Source organism: Rutidosis leptorrhynchoides, chromosome 6 (genome assembly GCF_046630445.1).
Source record: "Rutidosis leptorrhynchoides isolate AG116_Rl617_1_P2 chromosome 6, CSIRO_AGI_Rlap_v1, whole genome shotgun sequence".
Taxonomy (NCBI): Eukaryota; Viridiplantae; Streptophyta; class Magnoliopsida; order Asterales; family Asteraceae; genus Rutidosis; species Rutidosis leptorrhynchoides.
The window spans coordinates 202055433-202064966 of NC_092338.1; positions in this window are offsets into that span (position 1 = coordinate 202055433).

Genomic DNA, 9534 nt, shown 5'->3' on the forward strand with positions numbered 1-9534 from the left:
ATATAAACATAGTTATATTATAAGTTTTAAACTAGTATTTATTTGATAAAATAATATTAATAGTTATAAATAAAAATTGTATCTTTTTATGATAATGATAATAATAACTTAAATGAAATTTTAATAAGGATTATAACTTTAATTAAAATGACACTTTCAATAAAATGATAATAGTAATAATAATGCTAGTAGTACATATGATAATAATAATCGTAATAATAATACAGTTTTAATAATAATAAAATGCTATATGTTAATAATAATAATAATAATAATAACAATAATAATAATATTACTAAATGATACTAATACTTAGTAATAATAATACTAATAATAATATTACTGCTTAATAACAACAATAATAATAACAATAATAACAATAATAATAATAATAATAATAATAATAATAATAATAATGAGAAGGAAACTACCTTATTCCAAAAAAAATTGCATAAGACGGGACTCGAACCCACGACCTCTCGAATACCCGAACACTCACAAGACCATTGTGCTGTTTCTGTCTTTCTATTTATATTTATAACTTGAATATATTTAACTCGATTCTTTATTTCATCTTCTTCTTCTTTTCAAATTAAAATCGACCAGAGGTAACGATCATTACATCAAGACTTTAAATTGGTTTTTAAGATTTATAAATTAAACAGAAACGATTTGGTTGAGTGTTTGAAATTAACAGAAGAAGAAAATTAAAAAAAAAATTAAACAGCTGCTACTGCAGCTCGTAAAGAAAAAAAATCGTGATTTTGGATTCGATAACGTTTTAGACAAAGATTATAATACTAAATGTGTTTCAAATCACTCCTAGAATGTTTATCCATCATTAATTTAACTGGAACATTAAAAACGATCTCGAATTTCTTGATTGAACAATCGTTTGACCTTTTACAATTAACTTTGACTTCGAAAATTAGAACTCGATATTAGGAATTAAGATTTGAAACTTTACAGATAGTTTAAGTAATCGATTACTAACCAAACTACATTTACAGATTTTTGAATTTAAAATGAAATCAAGGTTTTGAATTTTTTTATCATGAACAGAGGTATTCGAATATTTTTTTTCTGTTTTGTTTTCCCTTTTCTTCACTAATTACAGCAAATTATATATAGAATCAGTTGTTGATTAGTGCTGTATCCATTTAGATAGATCGATTGATTTATATAAATAAATGGGTGTCAACAAGGATTCAATCAGTTGAAAAAAAATAATACCACGATCAATAATAACAAAAAATATATAATATATAAAAATATAAAAATAGGTCATAACTTAAAAAAATATAATAAAAGCTACTAATGGTGATACCTAATTTAGGTATATGTTCGATTTTTTTTTCTTTTTATATATTTATTTAGTATTAGTAATTAATAGGTACTTTAATAATAATACTAATAATAATAATTATTATTATGTTAATAATAATAATAAATGATATGATAATAATAATACTTTTGGTAATAATAGTATTAATAATAATAATAATAATAATGATATTTCATTACTTTAATATTAATGTTAATTATTAATACTAATACTAATATATTAATAATATATTAGTAATTATATTAATGATAATGATAATTAATAATAATAATAATATTTATGATACTTGATAATAATAATGATGTATATACACACACAATTATATTTACATATCTTTTACAACCGGTTATTCGTGAATCGTCGGAAATAGTCGAAGTTTTAATGAAATCATATAAAGTTTTTATTTAAATCAACTCGGAAATTTCCGGGTTGTCACATGTAACTATAATCCAAAACATTCTAAATTTTGAAATTTGATTTAGGATTCATACTGTTCTTGACTGAGATAAATAACAGTTCAAATTCGTATAAATTCTTGAAATCTATTAATGTAGTGTTGTTGGTAATCTTTTACTTAAACTATCTGTAAAGTGTAAAGCTTCAATTCATCATATTGATTTCAAAATTTTGAGTCAAAGCATTAAAGTCAAAAGTCAACTAAATTGTTCATCCAAAAATTCAAAGTCTGTTTGATGTTTCTCGTTCAATTGAGAGTTCACACAGTTTCCAGGAAGGATTTACAATATAATCCAGATAGTAAATTTTATCTAAAAAGGTTTTAAATTAAAAATCAAATTTGAAATTTATTTTTATTCTTTGCGAGTCTACAGCTTCTGCATTTCTTTTTATTTTCTTTCTTTATGATCTGTTGATCAAACACTATTAGCAGAGTGATACGTTTCAATTTCAAGTCCTAATCCAAACTCCAAACTCGTTGTATTGATATGCGTTTGTCCTATGGTCGAATTGATTTGCAGAATAATAAAAAAAGGAAACAAATGGAACTGGGTTAAATATAATTATGTTATGGATTATAACAGAAAAGCTAAGATAGTGAAATGGTTGGTGTGGGTGTCGGGGTAACGAGAGGTAGGGAGTTCGAGCCTAGGCGTGGCAGCTATTTTTTTGAAACTTTTAGTGAGGTAGTTTCCTATTTATTATTATTATTATTATTGTTATTATTATTATTATTATTATTATTATTATTATTATTATTATTATTGTTATTATTATTATTATTATTATTATTATTATTATTATTATTATTATTATTATTATTATTATTATTATTACTGTTGTTGTTGTTGTTATTGTTATTATTATTATTATTGGTTATTGCTATTATTACTAAGTATTATAATTAAAATTAGTATTGTAATTATTATTAATATTATCATAATATTAAGTATTATAACCATTATTATTATTATTAGCCTTATAAGTATTATTAATATATTTATTATTATTAATTTTATCATTTAAGTATTATTATTATTATTATTATTATTATTATTATTATTATTATTATTATTATTGTTATTATTACACTTACCATTATTATTATTATTATTATTATTATTATTATCATTAAGTATTAGAATTATTATTATTATTAGTATTATTATTAGTAAGTATTATGAATATTAGTTATTACTGTTATTATTACTAACATAGGTATTAGTTACCAAATATTATTATTGTTATCATAACCCTAGTTGCAATTATAATAATAATAATAATAATAATAATAATAATAATAATAATAATTATTATTATTATTATTATTATTATTATTATTATTATTATTATTATTATTATTATTATTATTATTATTATTATTATTATTATTGTTATTACTAATATTATTATCAATATAGGTATTATTGTTAAGTAATATGATTATTAATATTATCATTATTAAAATCAAAAACTACCTTTTAAACACATAAATATTTTGTACCTAAATATATACTTGTTACATATACAATAATTATATTAAAATTTCACATAATTATATATATCAAACCTATTAATATTATTTATATAAATACATACAAATAACAAACTATCGATTTTTAAATATAACATTAAACAATTATGTATATAAATATGGATATATTAATATAACTATATACATATTAACCATTATGAATATATACACAAATTAAACATACATAATATATAAATTAAAGATATAATAAATAAATTTGTTCAGTTACGATTACATGTGTTAAAATACATAATTGAATATAGGTTCGTGAATCCAAGGCCAACTCTACATTGTTCAATGTCATCGTATGTATTTTTACTACAAAATACAGTACTGTGAATTTCATTACTCCCTTTTTATATATTTTTGGGACTGAGATTACATGCGCTGTTTTTATTAATGTTTTACAAAATAGACACAAGTGATCAAAACTACATTCTATGGTTGGATTATCGAAATCGAATATCACCCCTTTTTAGCTTGGTAACCTAATAATTAGGAAACGGGTATGGCCCCTAATTGACGCGAATCCTAAAGATAGATCTACGGACCTCGACAAGTCCCATCCGGGGTACGGATACTTTAGTACTCCGAGATTATTATTATTCTTAGTCTAGACACATCATACTGCATTGATTGCATGAATAGTGTATAGACAAAATTCATATCTTAGCGTATCTGTTACTGTAGACTTTGCCTGACATATTCCGTAAATTCCTTCGTAATCTACGAAATCTTTTGTTCTATATATATATATATATATATATATATATATATATATATATATATATATATATATATATATATATATATATATATATATATATATATATATATATATATATATAGATATTCTATATAATTAGAATACCATCCGATAGCTGAAAATCATTTCATATGTAAAAATCCTTTATTCAATCGTACGAAATGGAATTCGCCATTAGTTCAAGTCCCTCGAATTCCGATATGGAGTTTCACTCAAACTCCGACAGCATTGTGACCATAATGAACCAACCAATTAGCCATCATCAATTCTGGATGAATTGGGAATGGGTTCGTAGCCTACTTAATTATTGAAGACAAGAAGAAGGTGATCCCTTCCATCTACCATATTTCCCTCTTGGCGATGAACCTGAAGAACTTACCGATGAACCGATTTGAAACACCATTTTCTCTCTCATTTCCAGAGTATCTCATCATGATTATATTCTATCCTCAATTTGTGACGACCCGAAAATTTCCGAACAAATTTAAACTTTATCTTTATATGATTTCAACATGATAAGCAAAGTTTGTAATGTTGAGTCTCAAAATTTTGAACTGTGTACACGTATTCATTTAACCTTCGACTACTTCCGACGATTCACGGACAGTTGTTTATGATTAGATGTGAATAGATATATAAAAACGACATTAACAAAGTATTAAATGATATATTCTGAGTTTAATTATATCAATCTATAATGGAGAATATTAAAACATAATATTAAACATGGTAGTTTGAATATATATATATATATATATATATATATATATATATATATATTTCTATACATAATTATTATTATATGAATGTTGTAAAATATATAAAGTATAAATATTATGTGTTGAAATTATAATATCTATTTCTGTCATAAAATAACAGAATATTTTAAATAAACATATAAGGCTTGTATATATAAAACTTTATTAATATTTTCTTACTTACATATTTAGTATAATATAATGTGCAAACACATATTATATATTAATATTATATTACAATGTATAAATTTAATATTTGATATATGTTAAAAATTACATAATTAATAAAATGTAATATATATATATATATATATATATATATATATATATATATATATATATATATATATATATATATATATATATATATATATATATATATATATATATATATATATATATATATATATATATATATATAAGATACTTACAAATTAAAATGTAGTTGATATATTATTAAAAATAAATATTAATATTAATATCAATATTATTATAATTAATAATAAGGATTATGAATTTATTTATTATTAAGATTATCATTTTTCATTTCTTTTATAGTTACCATTATCATTAAAATCATTATTAATACTATAAATACTATTATAAATACAATACAAATTATTATTATTATTTTTATCATAAATAATATCATATTTATGAGTGTCATTAATAATTATTTTTATTATCAATGTTGTTAGGATTACTAATAACTATTAATGTTATATTTATTTATATAATTATTATTAATATTAGTATTTTTATGTTTATATTATTAATGAAACTATCCATATATTTATATAATTATTAGTAATAATTCAAAAAAATAATAATAATAAATAATAAAATCATAAAAATCTTGCTAAACTGATTACGTATAGGATTTTTTTTTGTTTTCTTTCAATTCCGTTGCACCTCATAATCATACTATAGTCAAATTTGTTTTCTGTCTCAAGATCGTACCAATCAGTTCCATCAAAGACAAAATTTGTTAGCAATCACTTCCTTTTATATTTTTGTTTATTTATTTATTCATTTTTTTCTGTTTCCTGATTAGGATTGCTGTCGACTATAATTGCCATATAAACAACGTTGAATCAATACATTAAACATTCACAAGTACTCACACAACCACATTATAAAAATTATACACTGAAATTTGAGTTTTAAAACAAACAAAAACACTGATGAACACAGGAAGCTCTGTTCGTATCAATTTTTTTTTAAAAACAAAAAATCAAATGAAATCTCAAAATGTGTTAATGCTGTTGTGTTAGAAATCTTCTAACCAAACTATCTGAAAAGTTTCCAACACCAATTGTTCCTATCGAAATCGAATTTTGGAGTCAATGTTTCACAATAAAAAGTCAAACGAATCTTTCTTCTTAAAATTCGAATCTGTATTAATGTTTTAGGTTCAATTGATAATTTATAAAGTTTCTATAGAATTCTAAAAGGATTTGAATTTTGAAAACGGGTTTTGAGTTCTTCACGAGTCAAACAGCAGGTACCTGTTTTTTTGTTTTTGTTTTTTTTGTCAAATAAATCTAATCACTTCAATTAAGTCATTTCTGTTTTACTTATGAATTCTAAAAGCAATTAAACAACCTGTTGTTATTATGGTAAATGTGTTGGGTCGATTGTTTTTGTGAAGAAGAAGAAGGGAACACAGTTTACTCAGTTTTATTAAAGTTCTGTTGGGTTTTAATTCAGAAAAAGGAAATGGATCAGGTGGTTTGAGTGTGTTGTGGGTGTGCGAGAGGTCTCGGGTTCGAGTCTAGGTTGGGACAATTCTTTTTAGTAAAGCTTATTAAAAGGGTATACACTTTTATTATCATTTTTATTATTATTATTATTATTATTATTATTATTATTATTATTATTATTATTATTATTATTATTATTATTATTATTATTATTTTTGTGATTGTTATTATTATTACCATGATCATGATTATGATTATGATTATGATTATAATTATAAATAAGTAAAATTATTAGTTAAGATTATAATTATATATATAATATATATACAGATTATAAATACAAAATGATTATAAAGATAATGATACTTATAATTGAGTAATGACTTAAAATGAAACATTATTATTATTAAGAACATGAGTACGATATGTATGATATAAATAGAGATCAAATTTTTAGTAATGACAATAAATAATATTATGAATAAGTATGAAATCTAAATAAGTTTATGGATTGTATATGAATAACACATCTTTCATTATTGAAACTTTATTATATTCATTACTAAATATATGATTTTATCATTACTATAATTATATTAATATTATTAATATTATTAATATTATAATTATTATCACTTTTATTACTACTACTACTACTACTACTATTATTATTATTATTATTATTATTATTATTATTATTATTATTATTATTATTATTAAAAATTGTCATCATTGTTATCATTTTTATTAAAAATTATTATTTTACTATCATTAAAACTATCATTATCAGTATTATCTACATTATTATTATTAAAATAATTATGATTACAAAAATAAAAGTTTTAAGGACATCATTAATGTTGTAATATATATATATATATATATATATATATATATATATATATATATATATATATATATATATATATATAGTACAAAAAACTTAACTATATAAATATGGTTATTTACTTAAAATATATACAAAATGATATATATAGATTATTAATATAAAAATTATATCGCTAATAACAAATATATAATAATAAATACCTATATATTTGTTCGATTAAAATTATATATATTAATGAATATACAAATGATATAGGTTCGTGAATCCGAGGCCAACCCTACATTGTTCAGTTGTTCCATGTCGTCATATGTATTTTTACTACAAAATACTCTTTACATTTTTGGGACTGAGAATACATGCGCTATTTTTATAACTGCTTTATTAAATACTTTTGAAATATATTTTGAACTGCGAATACATGAAATGCTTTTATAAATGTTTGACGAGATAGACACAAGCAAAACATTCCTCGAATGAATTATTATGCAGACAGAAGTTCTGTGGATTATTATTGAATTAGTTGGACGTGATAATTGCCACTAATTGTTATGAATATTTTCCCCTGATTATTATTGCTTGGTAACCTAAGAATTAGAAAATGGGTATGGCCCTAATTCACGCGAATCCTAAAGGTAGCTACCGGGTTTAACACCCCCACCCAGAATGTTTACTAGACGGAAGAGCTAGTGGGCGTGGTGTTTAGTACTTCGAAGTTTATATATTATACAGACGAGATATTCTGTTTTGGGGATATTATTGATGCGCATTATATGTTAAGGTCGGTTACCAAGCCAAGTTATGAAAGTAAAGTGAATGTTATGTATCGAGAGAATGATTTTATACACAGGTTATGTGTATGTTATTTTTGTACACGAGATATGTGTACGGTTATTAAAAATTGCGAGACAACCTACGGGGGAGAAAAGGATACGAACCTACTCTGCTAAGCATTATGAAAATTGGTTTCGTACACGAGATAGGTGTACTGTATTTAAAAATCTTGTGGTCTATCAAAATGATGAATTTTATTGTTTACGATAAACTTATGAACTCACCAACCTTTTGGTTGACACTTGAAAGCATGTTTATTCTCAGGTATGAAAGAAATCTTCCACTGTGCATCTGCTCAATTTAAAGATATTACTTGGAGTCATTCATGGCATATAGAAGTCAGTACCTCGCAATGGAACCAAATGTTGGAGATTTCGTCCAGGTGGATTAGGACGGGTCTCTACAGGTGGTATCAAAGCGGTGGTCTTAGCGAACCAGGTCTTGCATTAGTGTGTCTAACTGATAGATGTTTAGATGCATTAGTGGGTCTGGACTTCGACCGTGTCTGCATGTCAAAAGTTTTGCTTATCATTTAGTGTCGAAAATTATTTGCTTATCATCCTTAAAGTCTAGACACGTCTTACTGCCTCTATTGCATAGACAGTGTATAGATAAATCCATATCCTAACGTATCTGTTACTGTAGACTTTATCTGACACGTTTTCTTAATTTCCTCCGTAATCTACGGGATCTTCTGTACTATATTAGATATTCTATATAATTAGAATATTATCCGATAACCGAAAATCATTTCATATCAAAAATCCTCTAACTGATCATAACATATCCAAAATCATTTCATATTCTATATAATTAGATTGAAAAACAGTTGGGATCGACACCTTTCTTTAGTAGAATTTTCCTACAACAACATTTACCAATAGAGTATTGAGATGGAGCCGTTTGAAGCACTTTATAGTAGAAAGTGCAGGTCTCCGATTTGTTGGAGTGAAGTGGGGGATAGACAGATTACGAGTCCGAAGATAATTCAAGAAACTACCGAGAAGATCATCCAAATTCAACAACGATTGAAAACTGCCCAAAGTCGACAAAAGAGCTATGCGGACATTAAAAGAAAAGATATAGCATTTGAGATTGGAGAGATGGTCATGCTTAAGGTTTCACCTTGGAAAGGCGTTGTTTGATTTGGTAAATGGGGGAAACTAAATCCAAGGTACATTGGACCATTCAAGATTATAGATCGTGTCGGACCAGTAGCTTACCGACTTTACTTACCGCAACAACTCGCCGGGGTACATAATACTTTTCATGTCTCGAATTTGAAGAAATT